Below are 7252 nucleotides of genomic sequence, written 5' to 3'. Positions count from 1 at the left end.
CTATCTATCTATCTATCTATCTATCTATCTATCTATCTATCTATCTATCTATCTATCTATCTATCTATCTTAATTGAAAATAAAAAGTAAGAGTAATTTAAAGTTTTACTTTTGATGAAAGAATTAACATTAAAAAAGAAATCGATTGATTACAGTCGTCTTCCTTTGATGCTACCTAATCCAGGTCTTACTGTGAGGATGTTGGGAGTGAGGCATCTGCATATGGAGAAGTTTTGGGCCTCTAGACTCTGCTTTTTTGCTATTACTGGTGCGTTGCATTAATCTCTTTTGCTGTCAGAGTTAATGAAATAAGTATATAAGAACTTGGACGAGTGTGTGTGTATGTGTGTGTGTGTGTGTGTGTGTGTGCGTGTATCTGCTTGCTCTTAAAATCTCTGGCTCAATCTCATGTGTGGTGCCTGTTGGGGAACTCAGAGAAAAGGAGCATTGTACTGTGAGAGCTTTCTGTTGGGTATCACTTGTAAGCTGATGTCCTCCACATGGGGCCTACAGCTGTGGCTCTGAGCTGTGGTCTGGAGGGCACGACAGACTACTCCCTCTACGACAAAGCAAATAATACAGGTACCTGAACTGAATTTATCACCATGGTTGTTGCTCAGAGAGACAATATCAGGGATACAGAAAATATAGATACAACAAATTTAATTTCTTTTTAAAAAAGGAGAGTGTTTTTTTTCACCTGATTTTATAACCTTTCTATCATAAGAATAAACCTGCTCATAACACCCAGTGATGACAAGTCATGTAAGGTCACTTGAGCTTTTGTCTTTAAATGCTAAAGAAGTTTGCGCTCGCTCAGTTTCTCCTCTTTACAATGTCACACAGACAGAGAGGATATCTTTACTACTGTGTTGATGCCTTTTATATGTAGCTGAACAACTATATCTGGACACACTCTTATCTAGTCATACATCATCTTGTCACATCAGCAATCTAAATTCTATCCTCAGTTTAATCACGGGCCCACCGTAGATAGAAAAAGGATATGCTCTCAGCTAAGGTCAGATATGGTACACACAACTGAGTGTGTATTTGTTTGTACCTGCGTGAAAGTTTATTTGACAGTGTAACAGTGCATCCTTGTCTTTGCCACGTCTGTGGCTTGTATGATGATAAATTCAGTTCAGGTGTCACCCTGGTTATGGTAGGTGAGGATTGATGGTCTGCAGAGGCTGCCGATCCATCACCATCGCATCGGGATTTCAAGAATCTGTTCCTGATCACACCCCACGGCAGGGGCCACGTGGTAACGACCCCTCTCAGTGCGACACCACAGGAAATCGATACCAGGCACTCAAGGTCAATGTACTGTTGGAAAACTACTTAAGCCCTGATGGATGGAAGGCCTGCCAACAGATGAGACAAGCCACTGACAGCTCCTCCTCCCCCACTCAAAAAAATATACACACATCCAGACATAAACAAATGTGTGTCCTTTAAGGTTAGAGGTGTCTTTGTTAATACGTTTCTCTCTGAAGCTTCCTTTGTTATTCCAATTGTCTACTCGGATTTTGTGATTAAGAGCATTTTATAATAGAATAGCTTTCAGGTCATTAACTTTCACAGGTTTATTTTGTGCAGTGTTAAACTACCGTGCATTTTTTGGCAGTAAATGTAAATACATTGTTTTGATTACTTATTGATTTAGGACACATCATCCTAGTGTAGATGAAAGTGGTAATATTGGTTAAAATTCATTTGATGGCTTTTTACTGATGATGTCGATGATGTCTAACTCAAACCTACTAAGTGTTAAAAGAAGACTGTAATTTTTGTTCACTTAGAAGTCAATTTGTTGCATCAATCTCAGTGTTTCCCCTTAAATCGTCTGTGGTGCACAAAAAGATGATCTGAAGTTTTATGTACAAGTGGGCAAATGTGTTTTTTAAACTAACATAGATTTTTCACACCCAAAAATATTTTATTTTCTTCAGAAATGCAGAACAGAATTAACCACTGCTTTTCAGTTTCTTTGTTGTGCATTTGTGTCTTTTTAGATTTCTTGTTGGTGTTACAGTTGTCTGGTATAGATACCATGAATTAACAGACTAACATTTGGGTGAATTACTGGGTTTGTCTCAGTTTTGGCAGCTACTGTATAGCCACAATCCCAGAAGTGCAGTAGCTGCCCTTTCTTTTTCCAACCATCTTTTTAGGTTGCCCTGTTTTGCGTCACATTTGCATTAGATTTCCAGTCACTGGCATAAATACAACTCAATTATTGGGATATTGTATGTCAGCAAGGGCAATGAGAAACCCATGCTTCCTTAAGTGCAGATTTGAGTATCAAACATTTTTAAAATAGAGATTATATTGAATATGTGTCTGAATAGACCTCAGTGTTTGAGAGTACATAGTCTAGTTGTTCTGCATTAGAAAACACATCTCCCACTCATCTCCTTGAGCACTGCCCCATTAACAACAGTTGTGCTTAACATATTCAAAACATGTATAACTCTTTTTAGACTGACAATTTGCAGAGCATGCAGTGTAATCACCTTCTAAAACCACAACTGTTATAGTAATGAAATGACTACACGAGGAAAACTTTCTCGCATTAGTCTTTTCCTTTGCTTGAAGTTTTTTTTTAATTGTTAAAAAGCAGTTCTTCATTCGCATTTCACAAGGCCACAAGGTACTTTCATTGAGGTTTCAAGTTTTAAGTTGTACACGAAGATGCCAGTGAGCTACATCCTGTATTGCAGTAACAACACCCTTCATTAGAAGACCTCAAGAAAAAGTCCGGATTCGTTGAGAAGCTGACTAGTCTGTGTTCCTCACACAGGAAATCCACAAAGAGGCATTTCGAGTAAGCGAGAAAGAGCTTGTCAGTGCAAGAATGAACAGTTCGGGTCCGTATGTTTACTGGATATGGTTTAAAAGATGATGTGCAAGACAAAGTGATCCACTATAAGAATTATGATGTAAATTACCTAAAGGCTAATGGGAACACTGCAACAGATTATCACTTATTGTGGTGTTCACTTACAGGAAGAGGAAGACTGTGGCAGATTATCATATATTTCTATATGCTCCTGAGAACCAGCCTATTTATTTATGTCCTCTGTAATGGACATTTGTTTTTGGTCTGTATCTTTTGACTTATTACCCTATTACTACCCTATTAGTCCTGATGCGCTAAATAGAGGGCATCCTGGGTTTTCAATTGATATCTCATGTGTTTGGGTGGCCTCTTTTAGCTCCAAAGAGGCAGGAAATCACAAACAAAGTTCAATAGGAAGGTTCTTTTTTCCTTGGTTCTTAGGGGGCTATTAAGTTTTAGGGTTAAAATTTGATTTAAGGTTCCTGAAGAAAGTTCATATAAGTCAGTGAAATGCTGTTGTTTTTTTGAACAATGACACATCATAACAATAGGTTACCTTATTCTGCCAGAATGTATTTGGGTGGCAAAGTAATTATGTGGCTACACACAACAGTGGTGCAAAGGTGATCACTCAAAATAATTAAGACATATTCTTCTACAATAAGATATACTTATTATACTGTACAAGAATTATACTAAAGGGGCAATTCTTCACTGTGGATTTGTCTTACATCTTGTTTTATTTTCACAACTCACTGTAAACACAAGGAGGTAAACCACCGCACCCACAAATACACAGTAGAAATTAATATAGACGGCTAACACAATATGAGCAGTGAATATTTCCATTTACATAATGGATTGTCTAGGTCACAATAGAGGTGGTCTATTATTCTTACTGCGGCTCATCTGCGTGTCTTATTCTTTTTATCCCTACTAATAATTAGAGGATTGAGATGACGCAAGACATTTGTTTTTGCTGCATACTTTCCACTAACCTATTTAAAATCTGAAGTGACCCCCACAAAGTGTAGCAGACTCCGTATTTAACAGTTATGATGCACTGCCTTCCAAAACCATATTTTCATTTCTTTGCCATACTGCAGTGAGAATGCTATTGCTAATACATTTAGGATGTTTATCTTTCTGCCTGCTGGAAGCATGATTTGTGTGCAGTTTACTGGAGCAAAACCACACAGAATCAGGCCAAAAAGCCAACGTCACTTGGACAGGCTGGAAAGAGAGTGAAGAACTCAAGCAACAGGCCCCAAAAGCTAAGAGCAGCTGCTCTGTGGGGAGCTGTGGTCAAAAGAAAATGTACATAAACACCTATCGCTGAACTAATGGGAACATGACAGAATCAAGAGTAATAGCCTTCGGTTTCAGACAATATGTATAAGGGTTAGCTGACATGTTTTCAAGCTCTAAAATAAAACTGCTAACATAAGGGAGCATTTACTCAGGAGTGTTTTTATAAAGCCAAAATGTTAGGAGCATTGTATTTTTACCATGGGGCAACATCCAGAGCTGAAAAACCCAACCCACAACTGCAGTTCCTCTTTGTACCACTTGGTACTGAAAGGGAGTCTAAACTCACCTAAACTCTTATGATAAATATTCAAATTTACAGCATTAGAAAATTAATTAAAGCCTGTTTTGACATCTGTAATAAAAACCATGATTGGGGTGATTTTTTCTTCTTCTTATATTCATCCATCTGCATAATTGAGTTAGAGCGACAGGTGCTTTGATTAACAGCATGGTCCAGACTGTCCAAGAAGTTTGTTCTTCAGTTTCAGTGATTTTATTTGTCACTTTGTACTCACTGTCTCTGTGTGTTGAGCTGCACAGATAAAGTTTATTAAAGGTCTTTTTTAACCAAGCTAGCTATTATTAGCTGAAAACTTGTGCAGTCTACCGTCTCATGTAAGATCATTTCTGGCTTCAAAAAAGCAAGATGTTCAATGCTCTAATGCAGAGTCCAAAACCAGTGGGTGAAGTTTCTGTTGTGAAACTTCACCCACTTATGCTAGATTGGTTTTTATAAGATGCTAAAAACACTAACACTGTGGCAAGGTGATTATAATGGTTAAAGTGATTATAACCCTTTTTTTTTCAGATCTCCACGAATTAAATGAAGTAGCTCATAACTGTCTATTCTTTTATTTTCTTTTATTTCTTTTCTTTTATTTTTATTTTAACTATTTCTTTTATTTTCTTTTATTCTTTTTTTCTTTCTTTCTTTATCATTATTTTTACCAAGGTATCCAATTATAGTGAAACTGAAGTGGACAAATACTAGACTGACTTTACATCCTACTTCAAGTGTTCAAGTTCTATTAGCAAAGGCAAAGGAAAGCAAAGGAGAAACTATATTATTACCTATACAACAATCCCCCAACACACCACAATATTTTTACTCTCACAGGACTATCAAGACACTGTCTGGAATTCCAACAGATGCACACCTTTTAAATGTTCTTCAACACCTGCACTGAGCAAGTGATGAGGAGCATGAGGTCCAACACGGCAAGATGTCAGATGTAGAGAATCCAGTCAAATTTTTAAATAAAACGATGAAACAGAGTTACAGAGAATAACTGGGTGTATTACTCAATTGAGTTTGTACTGTGGGTCTACCAGGTAAGCAGCAGTCAGCTAGACTCTGGTACTTTCCTTTCCAACACATTACTTTCAAGCAAGTTCTGTATCACAGCAACCAAATTTTCACAGCTGATAAAACACTGAGCTTCCAAAATGCTCTCAAGTGGTCCCAGCTGGGTGTTTTCAGATGAGCGCCTGGCATTTCTAGCAAGGAAAACTGGTTTTCGTGTGCACACCACCTAAATTACCCCCTCTGTTTCAGAAATGATGAGATCGGTGCAGAAGAAGAGAGTAGATTTTTAAAAATGCATAATCTAAAAATGAGTTGTTTTTTTTTGAAAGAACATATTGGCAAAAGTTTATTTTATTATGCCAAGCAGTCTTGTGTTAAATTAACTGATAAAGACACAGACTTTTCTAGGAAAATGTGTTAAGACTCTTTTCTAATGTATCTTAGTGAATTTATCACTGCCACAGCAGGCTGTCATGAAAGTCATGGTTTAGATTACATAAAAGAGATCAGACGCACAGGTTACTGTGTTTTATGACCTCTGGAGGCACTTACAAACCTTACATTAGACCTAGTCTGGGTCCAGGAGTCAGCCGCCTGTTTGAACATGAAAAATTAGCCAGGCCCTCAGACAGTGGTCATTATGTGGTCGCCACTCCGCTTTTCCACCATAGATGGGCCAAATTGGACGTGGTACTTGTGGAAAGAGCCAACTTCCAAAACTGGCTCTTCAAGGTAGAACCTCCCTCAGGAATTGTAACAGCCCACAAAGCTGTGCAATTAATAGAAGAAAGTAAGGAAGGTAAAGGAAGCTTGAAAAGACTGAAGGCAGAAAGAAAATCAAGGAAGACAGAAGCACTAGTGGTACAAAAACAAAACGAATAACAAGGAATGTGGGGCAGAAAAAAGAGACATGAAGCAGTTGCTGGTGGAAAGACAAATAAGTGTTTCATGGAAGCTACCATCTAAATCTACCATGAAATAAGGAAATACCATAAAAGTCCTCACCAAAATTACCTGTGAGCTGTTAAAACACCTTTAATGAATTACTAGAGAATTTCATTACAACTGTATTTTTTACATTTTTAGCTTTCTTTTCCTTTTTTTAAATTATAATTTGTGTTGTGGTAATAAAAAAAAGTTTTCCACAAAATCCCCTGAAAAAACACACAAAAACAATCTGTTGTAAATTGAAAGTAATAAACTGCTCCATTCAGTGGTATAGCACACTTACTTCTATCTGCTTCTGTAGTTTTTTTTTTTAAATTAAGAATTTAATGAAAGCTGTTCTGAAACCTCAGGGAGACTCCTCTGTCAATAGACTGCTATTACTAAACCTTGTCTGAGGTTGTTACATAATTTTTGTCACAAAATCTTCAGTGAGGTTATAAATAATTTATATCCCAAATTTCTATCTACTCGTGTAGTGCAAAAGTGTTTAAAAAAATGTTTAGAGGGAGAAAGAGAGAGAGAGATATATATATATACACAAACACACACTGGGATAAATTGTTGCATACATTTTTTTTTATTGTTTGGGTTTTTGTTTTATTGTTTTTTGTCATATTAAGATATTTTGACATTACAGATGTTATGTCAGCATATCTGTTTCCAAGCTATTAGACAGTTGTTTTGCGTAAAGCTCATCTTTCACCTAAACCTTTCATAGTCTTAGAGGATAGTGTTCAGCATACGGTGAGCCTGAAGGGCTTCAGTTGGTGTTTCAGAGGAAGGAAAGACCAAAAGACAAGGGAGGCGGAAGAAAGGGTGAATATTAAGTGAATGAGAGATCA

This window comes from Pundamilia nyererei, unplaced genomic scaffold, assembly GCF_000239375.1.
Source record: "Pundamilia nyererei isolate P.nyererei 1_Seehausen unplaced genomic scaffold, PunNye1.0 scaffold00166, whole genome shotgun sequence".
NCBI classification, from domain to species: Eukaryota; Metazoa; Chordata; class Actinopteri; order Cichliformes; family Cichlidae; genus Pundamilia; species Pundamilia nyererei.
Note: the sequence above shows the minus strand (reverse complement) of the source record.